At 38.5% G+C, this 27454-nt stretch overlaps 1 long non-coding RNA gene across 9 annotated transcripts in view; it reads right to left on the bottom strand.

Annotated features, from left to right (window-relative positions):
* The window catches only part of LOC101751087, a 395657-nt gene that overhangs the window by 226139 nt on the left and 142064 nt on the right, over positions 1 to 27454 (bottom strand). For all 9 annotated transcript variants that reach the window (XR_006939824.1, XR_005861466.2, XR_006939825.1 and 6 more), the window contains one exon: positions 2015 to 2108. This is a non-coding gene — a long non-coding RNA (uncharacterized LOC101751087). The remainder of the gene's footprint in view (positions 1 to 2014; positions 2109 to 27454) is intronic.

The following is a 27454-nucleotide window of genomic DNA, read 5'->3' as shown; positions in this document are numbered from 1 at the left end:
CAAACAAACACCATCACTATATTTGACATTTTCTTCTGTGAACAGTTTTTCTCAGACCTCTTCTAAGATCAGTTTGATTTGTACAGATGGATTTGTACGTTTCCAAGGCTGGTAAAACAGAGTTCAAGATTCCCTGTGCTCTGCTACATGAGAATTTCACACAGTGAGAAGTGGAAGTTCATAGTTTCAGAAAACCATAGAATCACCAAGGTTGGAAAAGACATTATCTAAGCATTTCTTGAACACCTCCAGGGTTGGTGACTCCCTGGGCAGCCTTCCCTGCTTCTGTTGGCAACACTATTTCTTATACAAGCCAGGATGCCATTAGCCTTCTCGGACACCTGGACACGCTGCTGGCTCACATTCAGCCAAGCACTGCCCAATTCCTCAGCTCCATTTACTCACCACAGTCTTCCAGTCACGTAACATTGCCTGTGGTTGTTGTGGCCAAAGTGCAGGACCCAGCACTTGGTCTTGCTGAAACTCATCCCATTGGCCTTAGCCCAGCTATCCAGCTTGTCCAGATCACCCTGTAGGGCCTTCCTACTCCCAGGCAGATCAACACTTCCTGCAAACTTGGTGTCATTTGCAAACTTACTAAGGGTACACTCAATGCCCTCATCCAGATAATCAACAAAGATATTGAACAGGATAGTCCCAGTACCAACCCCTGGGGAACACTGCTCATGACCGGTCACCAGCTAGATTTAACTCCATTAGCCACCAGTCTCTGGATCCAGCCCTCCAGCCAGTTCTTTACGCAGCAAAGTGTACCTGTCCAAATAACAGGCCACCAGCTTCCCCAGGAGAGTACTGCAGGAGACAGAATCAAAGGCTTTGCTGAAGTCTAGGTAGACTATGTCAACAGCCTTTCCCTCATCCATCAAGGTGAGTCACTCAATCATAGGAGGATATCAGGTTAGTCAAGCAGGACCTGCCTTTCATGAACCCATGCTGGCTAGGCCTGATCCCCGGGTTGCCCCACCTACACATGCTGTGTGACCTCCCCTAGGATGATCTGCAAGTTGTTCCACTCTCTAATGGTCTGTGGTCAGGGTATATCTGGTCCATTGTTGTGCTGGCTGGTGAGAACTAAGTAACACAAACATACATTGCTGCATTGCCTTCTCACAGCCAGCATGTGTAAGTACAAGTCAAGTTTAAGTACAAGTATTAGCGATAAGTTAAAGGCTCATAACAAAGCAGTAGACCAGAATGGAAGGCATATTCCCCAGAAAAAACAATATTTATGGAAAAATAAAAGAATCCATATGCTCTACTGCACTGCTTGAACTAGCTGTACTACGGATGCTCCAGTCTTTCCCAGTAACCTTCCCCATTATAAGCACACCAGACTGAGAAGTCATTCGATGACTCAAGGACTGCTTCTAATGTTTCCATTGTAACACCAACTCAGGGATCACGTTCTCTCAAAAGTACAGATTTGTGCACATCTGGAACAAGTCTGTAAATGGGAAGCTCAACAGTGCACAGGTATTGGCAAACACACCACAGTGGGAGTTAAACAATTCAGCAGCCTGAATCCAAACCTCAGATTCTTTCCTAAACACATTTAATCAGGCCCTTCTGTAGCACATTTGTCATCCTCCGGCCAGCCATTGCCCTCTGTCATATATTTAGCCCTCATTTCAGACAGGCCAATGGCTTTATGCAGCTTTTGACTTTCACATGCATTCTTAAGATCAATGCAGGTTCAACTCATGCCATATAACTGTACTTGATATATTTGTACATTGTTCTGTCAGCATCAACTCCTTGTGTTCATATTTCCACCACTTTCAGAACATGAACATTCTGCTTTTTATTCTATTATCTCACTGCTCCTCAGTCACAATCTGAATTTTCACTTTGATTCAATTGGAGAGGAACAGTAAAGAGCCAAACACATGCTCAAAGTTTGCAAACCACTTTAGCTTCACCTTATTCCACATGCTTATTAAAAAAAAAAAATCAGAAAAATTAGAAGAGTCCAACGATTCCAAATTGCACTTACCTGCCTTCCAGGATCAGAACTTGGATTTTCCTCATAACAGATCTACAGCACCGGTTGTTCTGTTGTTTTCAGGTTCTTCAGTTAGCAATCAGATCTATGATAGAACACAACACATTTGCAAAGATCAGCCATGAAACAGAATAATTTTCACAGCTTTAAGGTCACTGTTTAGGTAAGTTCTGCTTCTGCAAATACACATATTATTCAGCTTTGACAACTACTTTCTGCAAACAATTGCTCCAGGAAAACCATCAAGTGAGCAAGTTGTATCATTTCAGAAAACAGTTTTACAGTATTTTTCATACTGGATTTTCTGAACATATAAAGGATTTAAGCAAGACAAGCTCTGTGCGTCACTGTCATATATCTTTCACATATCCTATTGGAATAGCTTGAAACATTAAGCAATCTTCAGCTAAGGATATGAAACTATAATGACTGTTTTCATGTACCTTATATAAAATGAGACACATATCACTTAAGACACATAGTACTTCAGGAATGGAACATACAAATCCCACACATAGTGACAAAGGATGGCTGCAGTTATGAGAAGTAAAATTTTGAGTATTCCAAGCACCTATGTAGACAGTATCCAGACAGACACTGGTCCTCTACAGGTTCTTCTTTAAGGTCATTAAGCACTTAAGTATTTCTCAATCTAAAATCATGTTCAGCATCAAATGAGTTAATATATTTTCTTAGATCATTTTTTAAGACCCTCCTGTGACCAAGTTATCTGAAAATAAGGGCTTTTTAGATGTTAAATCCTCAACCTTCTAAAAATATTTCATATCAAAACCTGCATCAAGCACAAGAAAAGAGACACTAATTACTTACTTCCAGTTGGCTGAATTAATTACTCTTCCAAAAATGCATATGCTTAGGAAAAAAAAAACCTGTCAGCTTTTTGACAGTTTGATCTAATACCCTAATACAATATGCACCAGTGGCACATGATGAATGGAAAACTAAACCAAAATGGAAAATAAATGAGAGAGAGAGAAAGAGGGAGAGAGAGAGAGATTGAAAAGATAAATGATTTTCTTCTTTGGACATCTCCTTCTAAAAAATGATACCAAAATGTTGCTTGCTGTAGTTGGATTCTTTGTATACAGGTAGAAATGAAGCATTACAAAGTATGCAGCAATTTTTTCTCTACACAATGCCTGCAGTATCTTTTTGCCTTTCAAAGGCTGCATATTGACAGCACTGTCATATGCAAGGAAAATAAATCCCGAAAATATTTGAAATAAATGTTTAATCATCATCCAGGACAGAGTAGATTCTATGTTTCTAGGACGTGGATTTTAAATAAAGTTGGTAATTTAACACAGAAAGGCACTGAAACAAACAGAAACATTAAAGAAGGTATTGATTGTTTCAAAGACATATCCAAACATGAAATTGGAGAAACAAGGGAAAAGGGAGTAATAACCTTCCCTCTAATTCTAAGCAAGTGGAAGAGTAACTCCTTGAGACCTAGAAATCATCTGCAGTCTGGTAACTTGCCATTGAAGAATTTCCCCCCAAAGAGGAGGATGAAGTCTGAATTGTATACACTGCATAAATGGGACAGCTGTCTGACTTACAATCCAAAACCAGGCTTATCTTTCCACATAGATAATGCATTTTTGCTATGGTGGAGCCCTGTTCTTTGGTGCCTGCCTCCAGACACTATTTAGCAGTTATTTTTCCATTGCCTGCAGACATCCCTCCTCCTCTCTGATAGTTAAGTATAGATTTTCCTCAGCACGCTTTCATGATCTTTCATGGCTTGCATTCGGCCTCCCATCTCTTTTAGCTTAGTACGGCAGGTGAAACTCAGCATACACTGAAACAACTAACAGGAGCATAGCTACACATTTATGGTTGTTATTAGCTGGACCTTTCTCTTCACATCAATACATGTCTCAACGGTATCAAACTATTGTCCTGAAACCTGGAGAGCTCTAACGCTGTTTCTAGCAACTCTTGAAGCCTTGACCTAACAGCATTAAATAAGTTCTGGAGATAAACTATCACAGGATCATGAAGGTTGGAAAAGAACACAAATACCATCTAGCCCAATCATTGGCCCATCACCACTATGCCCACTAAACTATCTCCCTCAGTGCCACATCTATACACTTCTTGAAAGCCTCAAGGGATGATGACTCCACCACCTCTGTGGGCAGCCTGTACCAATGCCTCACCACTCTTTCTGAGAATAATTTTTTTTTCTGATATCCAATCTGACCCTCCTCTAGAACAATTTAAGGCTATTACCTCTCATTCTATTACTAGTTGCCTAGGAGAAGAGCCTACCTCCACCTCACTAGAATGAGCTTTCAGGTCACTGTAGAGAGTTATAAGGTCTCTGTCGAGTCTCTGAGGCCTCACCAGTGCCCAATTCAGAGGGACCATCACCTCCTTAGTCCTGCTGATCACACTATTTCTGATAAAAGTGTATTTCAGATTGGGAAGAAACAGCACAACTCCCCCATCTTCAGAATTTCAGGCTGACAAAAAAGTAAGTCAGGCTAACCTCCTAACTGCAGATGACTACCATAGACCTAGTTTTCCAGGGTCCCTTTGCAATCAGTAAAAAGAACAAGACACAGGATAACAATTCACTGAATTTCTTTTTTAGATATCAGACATATCTTGGATGTCTACCTTAAAACTAAAAAAAACTGTGTTCTATAAGAACTCATCTTTCTCCATCAACAAGAAAAGGAGCATATATAAGAAACTGAGAATCCAAGATCTACGTCCCTACATTTCTGTAGAGCTTTCTGTAACTCTTCTACTTACGGAAGACATATATAAGAACACAATCAAATATTTAATTACAGAGTGACAATATTAACCACAGTGACCTGTAACTTGATCTTAGTGATCTCTACCATAAATCAAGAACAAAATGATTTGATGGTTATCTGGTTATTATGATCTGCCTCATGTATGTTTCTTTCACATTATTCTGAAAGCATAAGTCACTGGTCAACGCTGAAGACAAGATATTGGCTAGTATGGAGCTTGGGTCTGATACAGCCTGCTGATTCTGGCATTAAATCCAAACAGATGTAATGAAAAAGAATAAACAGTTCACTTTAGGATAATTTCCAAGGAGAAAAAGAAAGATAAATAAGTCTCAGAAAGGCTGATTCAGTCTCATTGAATCTCACTTGGAATTTATCACTTATTCCAACATTACCACTGTGCAAATTTTTACAAGAGCTGAATGTGTGTTTGATTCATTAGCACCCACTTCTGCATTCACCTTCCATGGGCAGAGTTGGGCTGAGTATGCAAAAAAAATCAAACACACGCAGCCTGCCAATTAGGCAGCTTCATTGCATGCCTTTCAGGAAGAACGTAGACATAGCTATTCTCAAGGAAGTCTTCTAAAAGTGTAAGCTCCTGTTAAATACAAATGCATATCGGTGCTAACAGGCCATTGAGGCTTTTTGTTAGTACACAATAGATTGTTAAAAAAAAACTGTTTATTGATTTCTTGGTGAAAATCAGAGACTGATTTAATTGATACCAGTACTACATGCTAGCAGCAGGATACCACTGAGGCAACAGCAGAAGGCAACAGGGAAACCCAGGGGAAATACTTCAAAGAAATAAAGGAGTTATCCTCTGAGGTGGCGACAAGACCAGCTGCCCAGATGAAGAGCCTCTACATCAATGCACACAGCTTGGGAAACTTGACAGCATGCCAAGGAAAGGGATCCTGCTACTCTACTCTACACTGGTGAAACTTCATTTGCAGTACTGCGTACAGATGTGAAGTCCTCAGTACAGGAGAGACATGGACCTCTTGGAGCGCATCCAGAGATGAGACAAAAATTATCTGAGTGGTGGAAAACTTTCCCTATGAGCACAGTCAGAGAGAGCTGGAGACATTCAGCCTGGAGAAGAGAAGACTCCAGAGAAACCTGAGAACTGCCTTTTGGTATCTAAAGAGAGGCTATAAGAAAGAACAGACTTTAGAGGGTCTGTTGTGATAGGACAAGGGGAAATGTTTCAAACTTGAAGAGGAAGATTTAGATTGCATATAAGGAAGGTTTTCTGTTTTTTTGTTTTGTTTGGTTTTTTTTTAAAAAAAAACAATAAGACACTGGCACAGGTTGCCCAGAGTGGTGGTCAATATCTCATCATTGGAGACACTCAAGGTCTGAGCACCCGATGAAGGTGTTCCTGCTCAATGCATAGTATTGGACCACGTGGCCTTTAAGGGTCCCTTCCTACTCAAACAATTCTAAATCACTTCCATCTCATGAGGAAGCTTTAATTTTCTGACGTTTATTTTCAGCAGATTTTAATTTTATTAAAAAAAACAAAGATACACAAAAAAACCTCCACAAAAGCTGAATACTCAGTTAAGTGCTTACTTGAAGCTATATACAGCCAGAATCACATCTGAAAGCATGCAAGCAGAGAGCTCCCAAGCTTATGAACTCACTCTTATGTTTGATAACTTCTATCCTGTGCACCAGAAATCTTAACAAAAAAATAGCATAGAATTCTTGCCATAATAAAATATGTTCAAGACAGAGAAACACAACCACTTCCAGCTTATTTTCTTGCTTTACTTGGGTGAGTTTGCAGTATTTTTTTAAAACTTGATTTGCAATAGAAGACATGCAGAGATTCAATCCCAATATAATTCTTAGCATATGGGAGCAGCTAAAAAAAAAAAAAAAAAGCAAAGAGACAGAGCTGAGACAAGACCAAAGGAAGAAAATATAAGATACAAAACCTAATAAAGAAACGGACTCACAGACAGAGAAATACAATTGGGAAAAACAAATTAAACAAATGCATGCTACAGGAATAAGTTGAGCACAGACTGCTTCAGAAAGGGCTGTTCCTTCTGAAGTTTTCTGAAGGATAGATTGGACGCTAAGCTATAATAACAATTATCCTGTCATTGTTTCAGATATTACTGAAATCTGGAGCTGCATTTCTCTTTTTTTTTTTCCTCCAGATATACAATATCAATCTGAAATTATAGCTCTTTAAAATGCATTAAAAGAACAGCCTTGGCATCTATTGTTTTCATTTTCAGCACATCTCTTGCAGATTTGAAAACTCCAGAGCATTTCAAAAGCAGCCTCATATTATTCCAGCCCTAGAAATGGTGGTCACATCAGCTTACAGTATTATTTTGGAAATTTAAAGAAGCTATACAGAGGCTGCAAACTAAGGGATTTTATAGTGGAAATATAGATGGAAGTCTTAATTAAAATGTTGCCCTACTGTAATACAATGAACATCAGAAAACATTTTAAAAGGTGTCAGATAGCCAAAAAATACATATCCATAAATTATATAACCAATCCCCAAATGTTTACATCTTCAGTTTTCCCTATTTTTATTACTATTTTAATATCTTTAATTATCTTAAAACAATATGGAAATAAAAGCAACACGATTCACACTGACCTTTATGGGCTCAGGTAAAAATGATAACTAAGAAGCGATGATAAAACAGAAATATAACTCAACAGAATCCTCCCAAGGAAGTTCATTTTTCCTAAACTTCTGTACTTCAAATCTACTCACCTGCCATTCTCTGGTTCTTTTGCACACTACAATATCCTCACCACACTTCCATCATTAGTCACTACCTGACAATAGTCCAGGTTCTAGAAACATCTGTGGAGAACACACTTCCACTATCTTTAGCTCCATTTCACATCCTTAGGTGAGAAATAAACCCAATTTGCTGTGACTAAGCTTGAGGTGTACATTTTGACCATGAATTGACCATTCCCACTGGACAACCTAAGTAAAAATCACTGGGCGCTCAATTTTCTTCACCATTCTCTCAGTAGATTTCCCTCATCTACCTAGCACCCGATTTTCACCAGTCCTGTAGGAACTCACTGTCTATAGGCACCTGCCATGTTTACACTGAAATCAGTCAATACATTTCAAAGTTACTAAAGGGGCCAAGGGAACTGACAGCCACCCAGTTTGGTCGTAAGAATCCTCCTTCTCTAAGGAGCCAGGTTTCCGCACTCCTTTCAAGCTTCAGAAATGCATAAAATTATTTTAGCAAGGTAAATGTGAGAACATTTGCAATTTGAGAGGAAACAAGATCTCAGCAAGAACATCTGGACAAGTTAGAGAAAAGCCATTGACAACTTAAAAGATGGAGGCAGACCCTTTTTTCTCCCTCTCAAACCTTTCTCCTTCAACTTCTCTACTTTATCTACTGTATTACAGTCCTTTACTGCCAGGTTCATCAGAGATTTCGTTAATTGAAATGTAGGAAAATAACGAAGAGAACAAATAGACTTTGATTCATAGATGTTTTAAGCTGCAAGAGATTGTTTAAACTATTTATTTTGATGTCTCAGAACCACTTGCCTTCATCAGTGAAAGAATAAAAAAATATCTTCTGCATCAAGGAAACGTTCTGAGCTTCCTTACTTGCCCCACACATCACATGCAGATATACAGACTCAGAAATTCATTATTGAATATTCAAAGTAATTCAACTTCCAGAATGCTCAAGAAGAATGTCAGTATTGCCAGAAAATGCTGCCAGTTTTGCTTTGTGCCTCAGATACCTGCAGTCCAGAGCTAGGGGAAAATGGTCAGTGAAAGTGACCTTATTACCTACAGATAGGAATTTCTGTCACATTTATCTTCAAGGAGCTCTGCCTGTTCACTGTGAAAGTTAATTTGAAGAACATCAGATGAAGATAAAACTAGTAAAGGTTGTTCTACTCTGGTTTCTGACACTACATATGTATTTTTCTTCTAATTCCAGTCTTCAAATGAATGCCTCCACATACATCTTGGATCTATTTCACTTGTTTTCATTAAGGACCGGAAAGGAATCCCACACTCATAAAGAACAAACATCAGAAAGAAATTGAAGTAAACCTCTACATATACAAGAAACATGGACACTGATAGTCTCTTAGACACACTAATAACAGAAATAATAATAGTAACAACATAACTACAAGTTGTACTTAAATAGAAAAAATGATAGCACCACTCACAAAACTTTTTGCAAACATTTATTATTTAACTAAGCTAAAATACATGTGGGAACAGAAACACATGGGCACAAGGATGGAAGAACTTGATTTCGTGAATATGAGAGTTCAGAGAAGAGCCAGCACTGAGTACAGGTGTCAGAACACTTCAGCCATCAGGAATCCCTGACTGTCATAGTCTATTATATCCTTCCTCATGCCCAATATTCCCACAGGACTCTGCTCCTCCTGGGAAGAGTTTAAGTTTAGACATGTTCTTATATCTCAAAAAGAAGGTAGGTCAATTCCAGGCACATATATCCTTCTGGGAAATGACTAGGTAATGCTCCTTATACCACAGCTGAATTTGGCCTGGGGGCCTGATTTACAAAGGAGATTTTACTTTTGATCTCCTTTGTTCCCTTTGAGTGAACCATTTTTACATGGCTTGTCTTGCACAGAGAAGGAGGGAATGCTTCCTGTGAACTCTTCTACTGAAGCTGAGTTCATAAATATCAAAGAGGAAAGAAATGTAGATGAGTGGCAGCAACAGTGAAAATGCTGGAGCAAGGAAGTGAATCAGGATAACAGGGAGAAATGCGTAGGAGAATCATTTAAAAGCTGTAAAATAAAGCTATTTGTTTTCCAGCAATGGAAACATCTGAAACGAGAAAACAATTTGCAGGCTATTTGGTCTCAAAGCTCTGGCATGATCAAATAATACGCCTACAGAAGAAAAAAAAAATCAGGATCTTTCATGCTGTCAAGATCCTCCCTTCCTGGTTTCCCACCTCACTACAGAATTACACGAGTCTCAGTATTACATTTCCCTTCATGCACTTCAATTGCAGGTCCAAACCAGGTCACCTTCACTCCATAACCTGGGGATTACATTTCTTATACAAATCCAACACTCTCACAGATTAAGAATGGAGTAACGAAACAAACCAACTCTCCCCACCCTTTTCAACTTTTTTTCCTTCATCTGAAGCTCTTCCTTTTCTCTAATTTTCCTTCCCTCCTTTTCAACATTAATTATTGCTTGTACCACATGAACAAACCCAATGCACAGCTACACTAAGAAAGATCCTCACTCAAAGTAGGCAGCTGAATACACTGCAATCAGGAAATAATGTATTTATTTCACAGACATATAATAAGATGTAGATAGCAAGTAAAGAACCAAAGATCAGCTTACTGGAAGGATGCTGGTGGAGGTAGCCAAGACCCCACTGGAGCTGTTGAGCTCTGAAAAACTCAGCATTGGGCACTGTCAGAACTACATTAATTTGGTTGAGATTTAAGCCTCTTAACATTGAAAACAATTACCTTCCCAGCTACAAATATAAAGCAAAGTTGCTTCAGATGTTGCTGCATCTTTCCCATCAAGATAACTCCAGTTTCACCAGTAGTTACTGCTCCATTCACTACTGACAGCTATCACAACTAACCACTACTGTTAAACCAGTAGAAGTTTACCCAAGTGAAGGCAAGAATTAGATGAAAAAGTTGTGTCAGTTTAAACTTTTTTGTTAAAATGCAAGAACACACACTTTGATATCATTATATTAGAAAATCAGAAAGTGAGATCATTCAAGTGTAAAACACAATTGTCACTTCAACAGGCATAACTGTTGAATTAAAATATCTGCAGGTATGTGTTTATATTATTTTAAAAAAATATATTCAAAAAAATTTAAGTAAATTAGATTCAAATTGCATCTTCTAACATGTATCATTTTATCTCATTATAGGACACAATTCTTGTCTGGCTTCTTACCACAAACCATTGCTAAAAATAAGCGCAAACTTCTAGCAAAGTCAAGGAAAAAAAAAACAGATAAGCAGTTATACAGATTTTTTTTAACCCATTATACATCAGAGCAACATGCTGTTTCTAGCACCTGTTTTTTGTGGGTTTTTTCCCTTTTTTTTTTTTTTTAAGACAACAGCTAAAGGCACAAAACAGTATTTGAGTAATTGTACAGTGCTTTGCGTAGGTAAAAAAAAAAATGTGGTAGTTCAGTGATACACTAATGCCCTGAGGCATGAACACAGACTAACCTAATCTAGCAGGTAAAGCTAGAAATTTTATGGATGACCATAAAGTTAGGCGGCACCTTTTAAAAGAAGCGCAGCTACACTGTTTGGTTCTGACCTCCAGCATAATCTAAAGTGCCTTGTGAAGAAATATTTCATTTCATTTACTTGAAATTTACCCATGATTAGCTTCATGTGACCTCAAGTCCTTTAATTATGAAAGAGCGTATAAAGTCTGGGGCTGATTGGTTTTTTAATATATCCCTTATATCTCCAGTGCTTAAATTAAAGCCATGCTAGACTTTCCACTGCTAAGAAATCCTAAATTCTGAGAAATGTCAGGATGCAGGTTATTTACCATACATCAACATGACATGTTTTCCAAAATTTTACTTGCTTACGTAATTAGAATTAGACTTCAATATCATGTGAACATCTATTTGATTTTAAGATGTTCTTTGTTTTATGAAGGATTACTAGAATTAGACTCCCACTAACTTGAACAATGCTTCATATGATGGAATAAAATAAGAATCTACATAATCTCCTTTGTGAAGGAGCACAAGTGAGTAATGGACATTGGAAACTGAAAAAGTAGTGAGCTCCCCAGTCCCAAAGGAAAGTTATGCACTGTGAACTTGAATATTAGTTCAGATTTGTTGAACTCTCTGGTCAATAAACCCACCATTTTTCACTAGCATCCCAGCTCCCAAGCTGAAGTGTGTTACCCTCAGAACACTGGACACCTGCTACAGTATTGATAAATCTTGGTAGTGTCAAGTACAGACAATCTTAAAAAGCACATTTTTCGTTCTATGGTTTGTGCTCTGTTCAAGAAAGAGAAAAGAGGTTATTACCTTCAGAGAAAGTAGATTTTGGACCTGAGTTAGGCTTGGCAAAGTCCCATGTAATACATAAATACAAATAGTAGTTTTACTAATCAAGATTTCACTCTAGCATCAGAAGCTCCTAGATCAATCTGGTCACCTAAGTCAACATATAGAAAAGTTTCTGGGGCGAGAAAAAAATTATAAGGAAGTATCTCTACTATCACATACTTATTAAAAATATAAAGGCACTGGTGGCCTGATGGAGTTCTACAAGTTATCTTAAATATAATCTGCCTGTATCCATACAATGGTGGAGCTCCTTTAATTCCCTTTGATTTTGAAGTCTTAATTATAGGAGGCCCTTTGATTGTTTTTAGAGAAAACTGCTAATACTAGAATATTTAGAGTTTCCAGCATTTGACTGTCTCTGAAAATATTAAAAATGCACTTCAACAGTATCCTATGAGGAATAAACTTAGAAATACTGTGATATGCCAACAGACAGCTGAAGCGTTTGGGGACAATATTTCATAGACAAAATTATCAAGTTAGTCTAAACATCACTAATTAAGTTATTTATAAAGTATCATTCAATACTAAGTGTCATTTCAGAGACAAACACCTCTTTTAGTGCATCTGTTTTTAACACAGGGTTAAGGATTACTCATGAACACAAAAATCCTCCTTAATCACTTGTATTGCTCTGGCCTACAGTCTCCATGAAGAAGGGCTTTACCACTGAGTAGGAAGTAGTGGTCTGCAAGGATCATAGACAGAAATCGGTTCTTTGAACATTTAAGCTCAGTTTAAACACCAATCTTCTTAACCTTACATATTCCAGGAGATTCCTGCCTTACTTTCCCAAAGTGTTCTGAAGCCAGGCCCAAAGCCAGCGGATACTTGCATCCAACACACCAAGAATTCACATATAGATTGGTAAAAGCAAACATCTTAAAATGAAGAATGAGCAGAAGATTCCTGAGGAAGTCTTCTATTCCTTTACTTTTTAAGACCTGCTAAGAAATAATTTTGGGCATATTTCTCAAGGACCAACCCAGAGAGGAGACATGTTTTAACAAAATCTATTAGTGGACAATAATTCACGCTATCTATCATATTGTACCGTTCATTCATGCATCATCTAACAAGATGACATTTAATACAAAATAAGAGTGATGAAGGTCACAGGAATTTGCACAATTTATTACTGGTGTCAAGCCAGATTAGTTTAGCTAGTGCTTGACTAAAATTTGCTTAGTATGACTGTCTCTGAGTAAAAGGTTCTTTTTCCAGTGGATTTTTTTTTCCCTCTCATATTCAGTCTAAAACTAAGTACTGAAGTGATTGTAGGGAGCTCTCTGAATCACACCCAAAGAGGGTTATTCAGGTGCATTCATCACACTTCTGTCTCAGCTTTCGCTTACTACTTCTTTTCAGATCCCAACAGTCACTCTCAAGGGTCCGTGTAAGGACTGTAATGAGATGCAGTAACAATGCTAGCTTTTGGGGAAGTCTGATAGAGGAAAAACCCTTGGGAGATGATGATCTCAATTTGGGGTTAAAAAAATACTTCATATGCACAAGAAAAGCCTTCTTCCAAAACCTTTTTAGTCTACATTTGAGTGCTGGCATGAATAATAAGCCACAGAAGCTAATCGTCCCCATAGCGGTTTCACCTTGCAAGCAGCTGAACACTATGCAGCCTTTTGCTCACTTCCTCCACTACAGTGGCATGGGGGAAGAGGATCAGAGAAAGAAGCAGAACTCATAGGTTGAGATAAAAAACTACTAAGACAGAAAAGGAAAAGCTAAATCATAGTAATGGTAATATATAGTAATTATACATATAAATTTACAAACCAAGTGATTCACAAAACAATTTTTACCATCCACTGACCAACATTCAGCCAGTCCCCAAGCAGTTGCTACACCCTCCCCTCCAAAGACAGAATATAGCATCATATAAGCCACTGTGAAGAAAATCAACTCTGCCCAGCTGAAACCAGGACAGCCCCATTGAACACAAATCAAAAGACTCCACTTAATTATCAACCCACCTGATAACTCCAGGTGGAACCAATTTTGTTCTTTGGTTGGAAGAAATACCGAGTTGACATGAACCCCACAGTCACTGGTGGAGTCTGATCCTTAACATGCAGCTCTATAAACAGTATCTGTTCAACACTTTTCAGAAAAAATCAACCAAGTTTTTTCCTTTAAGATCCTTTCCACGAGTGTTGTTTTTTTTTTTTTTATTCTATCTTTTCAAAATGCTACATTTGTGCTTCCATAAATGATTCAGACAACTCCCTTATCCACCTTTAATGAAGTTGTCAGAGTTACTCCAGGGTTAATTAAACCCAAGAGGCACAAAACTACAGTGTGGCTTTGAAAGGATACTTCAAAATCATTAGATATGCAGATGAATAACATTCAAAGCTGACAAGCACTTCTCATTCCCATAGCATTCCTGCACACATCCAGGTCTGGAGCTCCCAGCACGAGAAAGATGCAGAGCTCTTGGAGCAGATCCAGAGGAGGGACATAGTACCTCTCCTACAAGGACAGGTTGAGTGGGCTGAGCTTGTTCAGCCTGGAGAAGAGAATGCTCCCAGGAAACCTCATTGCAGCCTCCCAGTACTTAAAGAGGTATCATAAACAGGAAGGAAATCAACTTTTTACATAGATAGTTTCTTCTTGTTCTGTCACTATTTTAAACTAAAAGAAGGGAGATTTATATTAGACTGTGGGGGAAATTTTACACTGAGAAGGTGGTGAGGTGTTGGAACCAGCTGCCCAGAGAGGTTGTGAACACTTTGTCCCTGGAGGTGTTCAAGGCCAGGTTGGATGGGGCCCTGGGCACGCTGATCCAGTGCCTGATTTAGTGGCTGGCAGCCCTGCCCGCAGAAGGGAGGCTGAAACCAGATGATCTTTGAAGTTCTGTCTACTCCAAGCCATTCTTTGGCTTGATTATTGAACCCCATTATATGAAAAAAATTCTCGATATTACTTGACATTAATTCCTCATACCTCTGGAAGCATCAAAATGTCATTTATATCATTCAGTGTTTATTGCAAGATTATGCTAAACCTCCAGCAAACAAACAGTTTTAGAATGAGTTTCCACAGATTTCTCGTGGATAAAGTACATCTCGTGGATAAGTAATGTCTTTGAAGGGGGGGGGGAAAAGACCCTTCAAATCTGAACAAGTTGAAGTCCTGACGCGACGCTCCTGCCCACAAAACTTAATGTCATAAGAGCACTAGAGAAACCTGTAGAAAGAAAACCTCATCCATCATTACAGCTAACACCAGGTTAGTCTGTTTGAGCTTTTCCATTTATTTTTTTTTTTTTAATTCAGTAGAAAACTATTTTCTTAAAACTGACGTTGTTCAGATGGATATTTTATTACTACTTATTTTAGGGGATAAGGAGGAATTTATCAGTAGAGTGACAGAATAAGGAGCTGTGATTAGTGTATTTGCCAGGGATGGGAGAAATAAAAAACAAAACCAAATATTATTTCACTTTCTCTAAGAAGTACTGCCTTCTTCAGCTCGCTTTGCTCAGAAGATTACTTTGCTCAACTGCATAGAAGCTGGGTTACAAAACAAGATGATTTTTAAAAATATTCTTTGGGCAGATCAGTTTCCTGATCTGACTTACTGGATTAACACATTGATGTCAGACCAGCACAAAACAGTGTGAGAGAAGAATAACTAACTGATCAGGGCATCTTTCGGTGCTACTCTGCGCTGCGCTTTGGCATACTTCCAGGTCAAGGCCTCTCACAAAGTTAAACAAACTGAATAAAACAAACGCTCTCCCTCAAAGGTAAATAAACCTGTGTGACAGAGCACACATACAGAAAACATAGGAGTCAAGAGGGAAATGAAGCCAGTGCCATCTGCTCGCTGCTGTGGGATGAATGGATGTTCTTACATCACCTTCACTAAAAATGAATGTATTTTACGAGTCAAAATCCACCGTTAGGTGCCCCAATTCCTACCACAACAGCAAACGTTCAGTCACAGCTTCCAGATCGCAAAGTACCACCTTTCTGCAGGAAATCCCCCTATCTGCACACTCTCACAGAAAAGAAAGCTACTGATTCAGGAAATAAAACAAGCCTTCAGGGACAGAGATTTAGCAGAAATTGCTAAAGCAGATTCAGACAAGTTAGCTGACCTTGCACAGAGGAACGTAAGGAACCTTCCAGTAAAGACAGGTAGCAGCAGATACTGTTGCCTTTGACCAGTTTTTGGGTCACTCAAGAAAGGTATTAGTCATAGGCTGGTATTAAAGAAGGAATAGCTTACCCCTTTCCAAGGATCAGGACTTTTTTGGAAACTCCCCAAGGAGGCAATCTCCATGTAGAAATGCTTCTGTTCTGGCTGCCAGCCCTTAAATGAAGTTAGGGAGAGGTGGACCCTGGGCCCACCCTTTCTGGTAGCACCAGATAATTGCGTGCACCTGTGCTCCTGGGGTTGGCTACACCCCTTCACCAGCTGCTCAATCACTGGTTCAGGCCACGTCCTAAGGGTTCCCACACAATCCCATAATCAGGTTCTGTGAACCTCACTACATAGGCAGTAGCTAACAGCAGAACTGTGCTGATGTACTGGTGGAAGAGGGAGGAAGGAACAAAGTCAAGCCGTCACAATTATTTTTGCAGAAATGGTCTCATCTCAGCTGTTCAGAGTACTGTTCACACAGACTGGTGTCTGGGTTGGGCATTGTAAGTTCAGAAGTGATACGCATTCCCTCATCAGTGAGGCAAAGCAGGCAATTTCAACATCATCCAAACTCTCCTCTTCCCAGCTGATGTGATTTAAGTTCCTTTCCCCTGCTCCACTTCACAGGCATGGAAGGGCAGAGAAGTCACTCCTGAATACCATTTCATGCATTTCCTCTCTTTCCCTCAGTTGTAGTAGTGCAAACTACTAAAAAGCTAACTCCAAATAAAATCAAGCTAGCAAAAGACTTTGTGAAAGTAGGAATGCCAGAACATTACTAAAGCATTCAAGTTCGCATTGTTTACAAAACCAACACAACTGTTTAAAAGTCAAACCCTGCATGTTACTGGTTACACCCAATCCTGTCACATTTCTCTTGGGTCAGTATTGCTTTTCATATGTTCTTAGGTAAGAAAAATCCATGCTCAAAGCACACAGGAGTCTGCATAACAGTATCCACGAGCAGGCCTGCTGTCTTAGAAGTGCCACAGTAGCTCCATTGATTATGGTTGTTTTCATTTTCAAATGAAGTATTACATTTTAATTAAAGAAATTTAACTACAATAAAACAAAAGACAAGCCCATGAGGAGGCAGTAATCTTCAGGGAAAAGATTTTCATGTGAAGGTCCTTCAGCACAATATATATACCACACTTAGCCTCCTGTAAAGGACATAACATTATGCCCTATACTCACAAATCTCAAGTACTTTTAGGTCATTTAGTGAAGGGTAACAAGAACTGGACATCAAATTATATTCCAAAATCCTGTACAGAGTATGTGGAAAAATATAAGGACATTTATAGAAAAATAGCATTCTCTCAAAGATGAGTTGCATTGACGAGAGTATTGAAGTTCAATAGGTATTTGAACAGCAATAACATATCCACATAAAACAGTTACCTGCATGTTTATCCTGGGCAAATCACCTTTTGTATTATAGCTGCTTAAACATGTAGTATGATATGTGGAAAATGTTTGAGTAGGCAGAGGTTGAAGAAATTAACTGAAAAGGTTTCACTTTTTCTGACAAACCTTAACAAGACTTACTGGCTTTGGAAACTATTTCAGGTTCTAGACATAAACATCTTACTCATTACCTACTGTGTCTAAAGATTCTTTGCTAGTGATATCATATGAACCCATCTTGAACTCGGAGCTTTCAATTTCATACTCCTTGAGTTCACAGAAGATTGGAAGATACATCACCACAAAAAGTACCAAAAGTGCAGTAAAACCCATGCACATGTTTTAACCAATAAACTGTAAGACTATTCTTTCCATTAGCATGTACAAGATGCTCACATCTAGTGCCAAAGATTCTCACACCTGTTGAAAATTAAGTGAGCAGATCTGCCAGTCTGTAAAGGAGAGCTAAAAATAATCAATCTTGGAAACAACTGTGCTATCAGTATTAATATCCTACCAAATCTATGTGCTTTGAAATTTCTGGAGGCTCTCAGTGTAAAGTAGAATGTCTTTATTCCAAAAAAGAAGAACAAGCCATTTGCACCACAAGAAAAACATTCATAGTCATTAGCTCATGACCCATAGATAAACACTCTATTTTCAGTGATCAATAATAGAGCTGCACACTCTCCAGTTTATTATCAAAGAAAGAAAGATCTTCAGAAGTAAAGGATATTTTTGTTTAAATATAAGCTAAACTGAATCCGCTTAACTTTCCCTTTCTCAGCTCTATTTCCATCTTATTTCATGCTGTAAACAAATACTGCACCAAAGATTCTTCTCATTGTCTGGAAATTAGATATAAATGAAGACTAACAGGAATCTCCTTACATTTCCTGCAAAGGCTTTCCAGGAAGGAGATCCAAGTAAACCTCTTGACGTCAGAACTGAAATCTACCTGAAGACAATCTGGTACTCAGTAGGAAATACAGGCATCTCCTTCAGTAGTGGAGAGGATTTTGGTTTGTACTGTAGAGCTTAAGCCTTAATCAGATAACACATTTATTTGTATGCTTTATTTGCCATGCTGCTATCACATGCACAAGCAACTTCCGCTGTCTTCCACCCTAGTGTATTCCAGCACCAGCGCTAATACTTCACCCACTAACTCCCACAGACTAATTCAAGAGCTGAATAAACAACCCTACCTCATCTATACAAACCTACCAGGACTTCCCAGGATGGGTTAAGGTGTGGGAATGAATCAAAAACAAAGTGAGAGGAAGAGAATTTTATTTGATTATGAAGTTGAACACCCTCAGTTTATTCCTACAGAAATTATGGTATCAATGACTACCGTACTATTTTTCCCCAACCACACAGAAGTCTGTTCCAGCCTTACAGACTAATTGCTCAGAACTGCACAGGAATGTGTATTTTCTTCAATCAGAGAAGTCAGCTTGGAGGCTTCAGAGCATTTTAAGTCACAGCGCCCACTCGAGGTAGTAAATAATAGAGCATTAGAGATTCACCTGCACAGCAAGGTGAAAGGAGGACAGATGCTTTGAGCTGAAGGAGGCAATTAAGGCAGGGCTGCAAGGGGACCCTCAGGATGATCTCTCAATGTTTTCAGTAAAGTCTCCTCTGACTTTTCAATGATCAAAGGCAGAAGAATCTATGGATACAGATATGTACTTTTTGCCTATGGTTGATGGTCTCATAGGGAGCAGAAATCAGGCAGACTAAAGTTACACAGAGCAATCTGCAAACAAAGGTGTCTGACAGCAGTGAAGGCACCTGACACAACTCTGCTGTCTGTGAGGTGAGCACAAGCAGCGTAGGGCACGCAGCACACAACACACTTCAAAAGCAGCCAGTTGGCCTTGTGAGAAATGCCCACTTTCAGGGCTGGCACAGCACTGAGACACCAGCAAACACACAAGTCCATGGGGGCAGAACAGCCAAGACATGAGTGGTACGGAAAGGCCAACAGCTGCGATATACTTGCTCTGATCTTTTTATCAAGTCATAATATTTAAAGCCTTGGCTTGATGAAGGGATTTTAAGCAGTAGGGAACTGAAAAACTACAAGATGACCTAAATACCCCCCCCCCCCCAGTATGCTCTGCTTCTTTCTTGGTACATCTCTTGTGTACTTACCTGTGTAAGAAAGCCCAGTATGGGAGGACTGCTCTTACAGCTTTCCATTAAAGGTACTCCCTGGACATGCCAGAACATGTCCTCTTATACTCTAAATAGGCAGTCATTCGGAACTTAGCACATTTCTGCAGCTCTGCTTAAGACACTAATTGAAAAGAGAAGCACAGAGGCACTACTGAGACAAACCCTGCTTGCAGGGGGCCAGAATAAAACCAATGCCTCCTAGTTTTCCACACACACACAGGAGAGAAGAACTTCGGTTTAAAGCCAGTATACTTCTGTCAGAGTCTTTGTTCGCTTGGAGGTGGACAGAGATACTACTGGGCTGTAAGACATAATTTGCATTCTAATTAGCTTGTATTGCAAGTACAAACCCATGCTCCATGCACACCGAGACAAGAGCTGGGACTACATTTCTGTGTCAGAACAGTGGGGAAGAGGTTTGCAAGCCAGGGTGTGAAGGCTCAAATCCTTACCCTGCAAATGATCAAACAAAACCTGCCCATCTTGTTTGTCAGTTTGACCATAGGGCTGGAGAAATTCTTCAAACTGTCCCCTCTGTTCCAAGGTAATGACTAATGACACGTTACACAGAGGAGGTGGAAGAACAGAGCACACTGCAAGCAGCCTCCTTTCTTCCCCTAGGCATGACAAATCGTTCCCAACCACAGCTACAGCTCTGATTAAAATACACGTTTCTGAAGCACCCAAGTGTAAACTGTGAAATCTGTATTATCTGATCCTTTATGAAGAAAGGCAACTTGCACTCTTAGGAGAAAAAAAAAGGATAAACAACTCAAGTCCAGCTTGACTTCACTGAACTGTCCAAGCCCCAGGGAAGAACTCAGCCTTACATTTCCTGTGCTGTGGCAGATTTCAACTTGTGATCCTATAATGCAAAGAGTTGCATGTAATTTGAGACTATATACGAGTAAGAAACAAAACTTTCACCTACTGAAATGATACTAACAATAGGCTGTCTGTGCCACTAAGTACAATTGTTTAGGGATCCTACACTGGAATTAAATACAGTAGCTCTACTGCTGTAGAGTCAGTGAAGATAGATATTAATTTCCCCTGGTAAACTCAGAAGTTATGTCTTTTTGACTTATATTCTTGTACTGACTGTGTTTTGATTCATTACAAAATGATTAGATAATTTGAAATCTTGGGTTGGTAGCATAAGTCTCAAACATCACATAAAGCTGGTAGAGGGCAGCAAGTTGCACTACTTGTAGACATCTTCACTTAATGAAACAAATTTACCAGACTGCAGCTAGCAAGTCTGGAATGCACGAAGGTTCAGCTTTTTCATTTTCTTACATACTGAGGTTTTATTGTAATTCTTGTACAAAAATATCGTGCAAGTATTGTACAAGCACTTGTCCTTCTACAGGTATTCATTTCCCACCCTCAACAGTAGTCTATGCCAAACACTAGAAGAAATGCCAGAAGCAGCACCTGCTAAAAAATTCACTAAGCCAAACCACCAAGTAAATCATATAATAAGTCAGCTGCAATTGATCACCACAAATGAAATTTATCTTCCATAGCTCCCATGTCTCTTCCCCTCCACATATATTAAACGCAGGATAATTCAAACTCCTTTTAATTATGTGTCTTGATTTTTAATACTCTATTTTTGTGTTGTTTTGTTGTTGTTGTTTTAAACTAGTGCCAATGCAAATATCACTTCAGAAAAATTCTGATAGATGGAAATAAAGCTCCAGGGAAAACAAAACTTCACATTAGAACGAAGAAGAAACTGGTGCTCTTAGGCCTGATTCAAGATAGACTGAGTTCAGAATGTTGTTCACAAGAATTACGGCTGATGAAAAGAGTAGAATAATTCCCTGATTTATACCAGCTGCAGGTTTGTTCAATTAATGAAATATGGGCACTTTGGACAACAAGCCACGTTTCATTGATTTCCAAGACCATACAGTTACATTGATAAAACAAATGAAGATACGTTTACATAATTCTGAAGGCAAATTATTTCAGCGTAACTTATTCTCTCATATTTTAAGTAAAGTACTACACCCGGAACAGCAGCTTTCTACTAACACGAGAGCATTTCTATCTGGAAGCCCCTAACTACAGCAGTATCTAGTCAATATTACTTTAAAATCTGCAGCACAACTATACTTGGATCAGCCATAAGAGATCCCAGTATCCTCCAGGCTTAACTGATCCTGTTCCAAGAACACGCCTTGTGACTCCTCTGGAAATCAATCCTTTAAGGTTTCCTTTATCATTTTTAACATATTTCCTGACTTCCACTCAGCATGCCCCAGAGTTGATATTTAATAACATAAAGAAAATGCACAGGTGGGCTGCCAAGCTGCCTCTCAACAACTTCTGCTGACAAAAGGGAAACTCAAGACAGCAGGCTAGAGCTGACTTGGCAAAGTTTGGCTTTTAATAACTGTTTCCTCCTCTTTTTAGATTTAAAGACCAGTTTCAGTTTCCTCTGGAAAGTGACCATTTTGGGTCACTAGGCTGCACTCCACAAACAGTGGCTCATGTGCTCACTGCTGTGTCTCTTCTCTCTTTATCAATCACTGTCTCTTTGATGACAGCACTGAGTTCGCTATCTTCCTTTAATTCCCCAGCTAACTGCACAAAAAGATACCTCTATCTGCCCCCAGACAACTTCCCCAAATTTAAAAAAGCTACTCCCAAATTTGTTGCTCCTTTCTTATTTTTCTCCTATTTCACACTGCTGTTCATTTCATTGGAACGAGGCGTTTTCCTCTAAAGCATCCCAGTTTCTCATCTTGGGGCATTTCTTTACAAGTAATTTTACCATAACCCCCACATTTGTTCCACATTTTTGTATGCTAAAGCCAAACTAATATTACAAGTCCAATCCAGTAATTCCACCTCCACTCAAACCCTCCTTTTTTTTTCCGTGCATAAGGAAAAGAAATAATAAATCAGTCTTCTTTCAACCAACTCTAGTCAACAGGAAGAGTCCCAGTGACTAATGGGGTTTTTTAATGATACACATCCAACAAAGGAGACGGCACTGGGTGAAACTCCTGGTACCCAAATTGAGGTCTCTTAAGACACAGTGCCTCCAAAAACTGAGCCTTGCAGCACTGAACGTGCAACTGGAAGAGTTCACGCCATAGTAAGTCACCACTCCAATGCTTTGAGTCAAAATTAAGCATTCCATGCATCATTAATACACGTTAAGGTTGAACTCAAATAGTTTGTCAATAAGTGTCTTCAAAACTGCATTAAGATTTAGAACTACTGGACTTCAGATAGTTGCAACCAAGGATATAGGAAAAAGCCTGCCTGCAGTCAATTGTACCAACTGAATTAAGCAGCACAAAAAAACATCCAGCTGAGTAGAAAATTGGTCAGAAATTGGAAATCAAATTGTAACGGGTAATGGTTTATGAAAGAGGCAAACAGGATAGAAAATGAGGCTTCTCGTTCTCCATCTCTATCAATTACTTAGATGAAGGAACAAGAAACTACAATTCATGTATTTGCCTGAACATTAGCATAAGAGATATTGGTTTCCAAATGCTGTCCCAGCAGCACTTTGATTTTGAAGCCTAGAAAATAGAATTTAATACAGATAAGGGGACTTTGCATAATGGAAGTTAAATATTAATTGTAACCACAAAGTAAAGAGCAAATAATGCAGACAACAGATATTAAAAGGATTAATGAAGTGTAATAGATTGTTTCTCTCTAGCTGCAAGAGCAAGAAAATAGGAGAGCAAGGTGCTTGGCTGACCGCAAATCCTGTCTATGTTACATAATAATTAAGTAAAAAAAAATCTATACTTACTGCATTAAATTCAGTTTGGGCTCATTATTTACGAAAAGGTATTTAGGAAAAAGTGTGCACTGTATATGTTAGCATAGTCATAAGAATTACCATGGACTTTTGTTTCCTCACTGTTTTTAAATTTCATCACAGTAAATGCTTAAGTTGGCAAAATACATATATTAATATCAACAGGTTTATTATTTCTCACAGGTTCTTATTTATTAGGGTTTCTTTGGGTTGAAGCAAAGCACATCCATTGCCTGTATTTCATTTAAGTAAACATGCTTTTTATTATTATTGATGTGAAGAATTGTGTGATAGCAATGCCGAACAGTGAAAACAAACAGTAAGACCCACCAAGCTGTATGCAGCCAAACACAAGTGACAGCATTACTAACAGCTATTAAGCATACAAATTCAGTGTTCATGTTGTATTATGTGACACGAGGGTCAAGTATATGAAATAGACTGGTATAACTAATTTAGAATCCTGATATGTTTACTTTAATGCAACTTTAAAGACTCCAGCAGAGCTCAGGCTATAGCATGGTAAGCCATTCTACTCATAATTGTGGATTCTCATATCTAATAGAGCGAGGACTAAACTCTAGAAAACATATATTCAAATTAACTTATTTTCCTCTCAACCTACCTTTCCATGAATTCCTTTTCTGTATCTCTACTATTTCCATTCCATTCTTTCTAATCATTGTTCAGATTGTTTTATTTAAAACAAATAAACAAAACACAACAGAAAATCTGAACTTAAGCCATCAAAATATGCCACAGGAGGAAGATTCTTGGGTTGAAAGCCTGTGACTTCTGACAAGTAGGAATCCTCACCCCAATCACTAACAGCGTGTCCTGCAAAATCTCTATATTAAAAATTACTGCTTGAACAAAAGAACTGTACCACTGATTTCTTATGTTACTAATTAATGTTCCCAATGCTTAAACAGGCAAGAACATTCCACTCCTACAAGATGACAAAGAGTAGTATCCTTTCTTTTCCTTCTGCGGCTTTCACTGTGGCTGGAGGTTTTCTTCTTTCTTCATGTGTTTAAGGAGCAGTGCTTCCACATTATTTTTACTATTGTTTTTTGAATTTAGGTGCTAACCACCTTTGTTGGTAAAAGTCTCAATTTCCCAAATGATGATGGATCAAGACAATGTGCTCCAAACAAATAGCAATAGGTATGTCTAGAAACATGTTCCAGTCATACCAGAGAAATCCTTAACAAGTATTTATATAATAAAGCTACTGGAAAGCAGAATGTCTGTAACAAATAGCCTCAGACAGGAGGACATTTTTACCCCCCCAAAAAAATCAGAAGCTGCAGTTTTCTGCGGGACTTTTATACAGAGGTTTCTCTGCTATGTGGAGATAACACAGAAGTCTTTTCATTTTGCTTAAGAGGAGCAGAGATTAAGACATAAGGTGTGCACATGCTGGATCTAAGTGGAACTTTGCTCCTTTGTGGGTCACTCTACATCTAGTTTCACAGACAGACCGCTGGAAGATGAGACAAGATGTTTATTTCGACTTCAAAAAGGACTGGAAAAAAAGAAACTCTAAAGAAACAGCTGCTCAGTTAAAACAATGGCAGTACTTCCTCACAAGGCTGGCATAATAGATGTTCCTGTACAGAACACAAAATGCATGCTTTGTATTTTTGCTAATGAATGACTGAGCCAGTAATAGAAATTTTGATAGACAACAGTGAAATAAAGAGTCCTATTCAACTGCAGATTTTATTTGTATCCAACACAATGAGATTTTCATGATGCATTGCAACCCTGGGCACAATATATCATTTCAACAACATGAATATGATTACAACTCAGAGTCAAAGAATGACTCTATGGACCACCCTTCAAATAGAAATGTATATTTAAAAAAAAATCGATTTCTTTGCATTAGTTGAGCTTCTAAATTTTATCAATAGCTGGGTCAGAGCCACTGGACCAGATTTGCAGCTGATATCAATCAACATAGCCACTGGAGCTCCAAAGTACCACAGCAGAAGACTGTTCACAATAGTCATAACGAACTAAGATGAGTGAAATCACAACATAACGATTCAGACGGTGATTGAATTTTCATCCCAAAGGGGAGAGGAGAAAAAAAATTAAAGAGAGAATCAGGTGTTAGGGAATCTGAAAAACGCTCACTGAGCACAGACCATAAAAAGCCATTTAAACTAATCAGGAAATGCACTTCTGAAACCCTATTTCCAATGTTAGCCTCTAAAATGTAGGCTTCCACTTAAACTGACAGTAGAGGATACTTAAGTAGAGATGCTTAAAGACTAGTAACAAACAACCACCACCTCCAGTGTGGATCAATTGCTATTGAAAGATCACAGTCAATGCTGTGTGCAAATTTAAATCCAACTTTCTATTGGCTAAGCTTCATCTAATTTTGGCCCTCTGTGAGTAATGGACTTGGTTACTTTCCCTTATCCCTTCCACATTATCAATCATAATCAATTACAAAATCAATACATACGGGATAATTCATTTTACACTGAAAAAAATTGGCTTATGGACAGAAATTTGAGAAAGCATCATTCCTGGTATAATTTGGAACTGGGAAAGCAGAAGTATCACATATTGCGACAGTAATATGAATGCTTCAAAAGGAAAGAAAGCATTTATAACATCTACAGAAGTACACGGCACAGATAGAACAAGCTTCCTATATTAACATCTGACATACACAATACACTAACATCCTGACACTTGAGCTGTGGCTAACTAATCCAATTTCTTAAATCAGTTGAAGTTATTGGACATGAAAACGCAAAACAAATTTATCTGAGAAATATGAATCAGCATTTGTGTCAGAGACTGTGTTCTTGCACAGACAAGATTCTGTACTGAGGAAAGGGGTAATTCTCCCACGCAATCTTTTGCAAGCATCTCCTTTATCCAGGACTTTTCTCTACATGAAAAATAATCATCTTTTGTTCTTACAAGCAGGTTCATGCCAACAGTTTGCTCTCTATCAATGGTTCGGCCTATCACCAAAAAGATCAAACAAATCACATTGTGTCTACTTAGATTCTTTAATTATTGCAGGGAAACACTAACTTGACTGTCAAGAAAGGACAATAAAAGCAGATACTTTCCTATGTAATTTGCTCTTGGGAGTCTCCTTTAGCATGGGTATGGGACTAGATATCTCCAGAGGTCCCTTTCAATCCCTACGATTCTGTCAAGGAAAAATCTCTGTCCAAATACTAGTAAACAATTTACCTGCATACTCAATGCAGAGCAAGTGAGAGGACACGAATGACTCCAGCTGAATGGATAAGCCGTCTCAGACCCAAATTCATGTTTACAACAATAATAAACTCCTCCTGCCACACAGCCATCCTGAATACAAAGGCTATGATTTGCAAACTCAACTTCTTGAAATCTTATATTCATAGAAAGGCTTGATTTAATAACTATGGCCCATGCCCTCAAAGGCTTCAGTTATCCATACAAATTCCCCATCGCTTATGTCAAGGTGAATTATGACATTTTTCCTATACATTTCCTACACTTTAAGCTTACATTTTTTAGATCCCGCATGAATCAAGCAGGCACAGAAATTAATCTTGTGTTCAGAGACTGCCAACAATATCCATTTATTTAAAATTTGCCTATATGGCCAGACTTCCTTTTGAAAAAGGTCTCCCACAGGACAAGATTAATTCAACTCTTCCCTGGCAAACTTTATTATACTCCAACTAACACTGCAAAACACCCCTATCAGAACTGAGACAGTACTGAGATGTTACAGTTTAGGCTCCATTGCTATGCTGTGAAAATAAGGGATTATAAAGCTTCTTAAATCCAAAAATATCTCTCAGGCAAAAACATTCCCTGATTAAAAATTAAGAATAAAAAAAAATCCAACAACACACTTGAAGACAGAGTCAGTAAATAATATAGCCTCCAAGCAGCAAATATTGAATGAATTCCTATGTGGAAC

Source organism: Gallus gallus, chromosome 7 (genome assembly GCF_016699485.2).
Source record: "Gallus gallus isolate bGalGal1 chromosome 7, bGalGal1.mat.broiler.GRCg7b, whole genome shotgun sequence".
In the NCBI taxonomy this organism is placed as follows: domain Eukaryota; kingdom Metazoa; phylum Chordata; class Aves; order Galliformes; family Phasianidae; genus Gallus; species Gallus gallus.
This window is presented reverse-complemented; position numbering and strand designations above follow the sequence as displayed.